At 48.2% G+C, this 2,500-nt stretch overlaps 1 non-coding gene across 1 annotated transcript in view; it reads left to right on the top strand.

Annotated features, from left to right (window-relative positions):
* Positions 1–2,458: 2,458 nt before the first annotated feature.
* Positions 2,459–2,500, top strand: part of LOC125773838 (5.8S ribosomal RNA) — a 158-nt gene continuing 116 nt past the window's right edge. Inside the window, exon 1 of the ribosomal RNA XR_007420406.1 lies at positions 2,459–2,500. This exon is cut by the window's right edge and continues 116 nt beyond it. This is a non-coding gene — a ribosomal RNA (5.8S ribosomal RNA).

Raw genomic sequence — 2,500 nt, 5'->3', positions numbered from 1 at the left:
CCCTTCGACGACGAGTTGCATGTGTGTGGTATGTGTCAGAATCTGGTGAAGCTTTCTGCATGTGATGTGCCTTGTGTGGATCCGTGGCCATTGCATTGTGTCTGGTGCTTAGATACCCAGACACTTAGAACGCTTGCGCGGAAAGCAAACTCGATCGTTGTACACTTTGATGGGTGACCATCACTGTGTCTCCGTGCCGTGCTAGATCCCCCCTAGCCGTAAGGCACTTTGAACGCCCCTTCGACGACGAGTTACAAGAGTGTGGTATGTGTCAGAATCTGGTGAAGCTTTCTGCATGTGATGTGCCTTGTGTGGATCCGTGGCCATTGCATTGTGTCTGGTGTGTAGGTACCCAGACACTTAGAACGCTTGCGCGGAAAGCAAACTCGATCGTTGTACACTTTGATGGGCAACCATCACTGTGTCTCCGTGCCGTGCTAGATCTCCCCTAGCCGTAAGGCACTTTGAACGCCCCTTCGACGACGAGTTACAAGAGTGTGGTATGTGTCATAATCTGGTGAAGCTTTCTGCATGTGATGTGCCTTGTGTGGATCCGTGGCCATTGCATTGTGTCTGGTGTGTAGGTACCCAGACACTTAAGCAAACTCGATCGTTGTACACTGTGATGGGCGAGCATCACTGTGTCTCCGTGCCGTGTAAGAGCTCCCCTGGCCATCAGGCACTTGAAAGGTCCTTCGACGACGAGTTACAATAGTGGTGTGTTAGATACGTCAGGTGATGGTATCTACTGTTGTGCAATACGTATCCGGCCACGGCACGGAACGAACGGGAACTGTGGTGCAGACATACAAAGAGTTAAGCCTATTAGTCATTAACTCTAAGGACGGGGCCATGGGGCGGTACGCAAAGGATACGGATGAGCGAGTATGCAGGCCCAATACTCAATAGCTCGATCCGATCCAAGCACATGAGTTGACTGCGGCGTCAGGTTAACCAATGTGCTAGATTCTATTTGGCCAGTAGAATCTTGTGTCTTATGCGATTTGATACCAAGACACCAGAACGAAAGTTAGTTGAAGAGTTATTAAACTCTTATGAAGTATGGTTGTGCAATCACAACTTATGACTTTAACCTATAAAGTGGATATGGACTTGCAATTATAACATGGAATCTCTACACACCCCATGAGCTCGATCCAATCCACGCACACGAGTTGCCTGAGTAGCGACAGGTATACCGATGTGCAATACGTATCCGGCCACGGCACGGAACGAACGGGAACTGTGGTGCAGACATACAAAGAGTTAAGCCTATTAGTCATTAACTCTAAGGACGGGGCCATGGGGCGGTACGCAAAGGATACGGATGAGCGAGTATGCAGGCCCAATACTCAATAGCTCGATCCGATCCAAGCACATGAGTTGACTGCGGCGCCAGGTTAACCAATGTGCTAGATTCTATTTGGCCAGTAGAATCTTGTGTCTTATGCGATTTGATACCAAGACACCAGAACGAAAGTTAGTTGAAGAGTTATTAAACTCTTATGAAGTATGGTTGTGCAATCACAACTTATGACTTTAACCTATAAAGTGGATATGGACTTGCAATTATAACATGGAATCTCTACACACCCCATGAGCTCGATCCAATCCACGCACACGAGTTGCCTGAGTAGCGACAGGTATACCGATGTGCAATACGTATCCGGCCACGGCACGGAACGAACGGGAACTGTGGTGCAGACATACAAAGAGTTAAGCCTACTAGTCATTAACTCTAAGGACGGGGCCATGGGGCGGTACGCAAAGGATACGGATGAGCGAGTATGCAGGCCCAATACTCAATAGCTCGATCCGATCCAAGCACATGAGTTGACTGCGGCGCCAGGTTAACCAATGTGCTAGATTCTATTTGGCCAGTAGAATCTTGTGTCTTACGCGATTTGATACCAAGACACCAGAACGAAAGTTAGTTGAAGAGTGATTAAACTCTTATGAAGAATGGTTGTGCAATCACAACTTATGACTTTAACCTATAAAGTGGATATGGACTATCAATTATAACATGGGGCACACACCATGTTCTCGATCCAATCCACGCACACGAGTTGCCTGAGTAGCGACAGGTATACCGATGTGCAATACGTATCCGGCCATAGGCACGGAACGAACAGGAACTGTGGTGCAGACATACAAGGGCCATGGGGCGGTACGCAAAGGATACGGATGAGCGAGTATGCAGGCCCAATACTCAATAGCTCGATCCGATCCAAGCACATGAGTTGACTGCGGCGCCAGGTTAACCGATGTGCTAAGAGAGTTGTTCCTGGGCCTTCAAAGTGACTTCAAAACTATCTTAGCGAATGGTGGCCATGGGCGTAGACATGAGCCACAAGTCACAAGGCCTGGGACTATTGGGTAATAAAGACAACTTAGTCAGAAAGTTAGTCTTTGGACGTACCACCGGGATTGTGTTACATTGGGAACCTTACTATAAAACCCTAGGCAGGGGATCACTCGGCTCATGGATCGATGAAGA

Source organism: Anopheles funestus (assembly GCF_943734845.2).
Source record: "Anopheles funestus chromosome X unlocalized genomic scaffold, idAnoFuneDA-416_04 X_unloc_56, whole genome shotgun sequence".
Taxonomy (NCBI): Eukaryota; Metazoa; Arthropoda; class Insecta; order Diptera; family Culicidae; genus Anopheles; species Anopheles funestus.
This window is presented reverse-complemented; position numbering and strand designations above follow the sequence as displayed.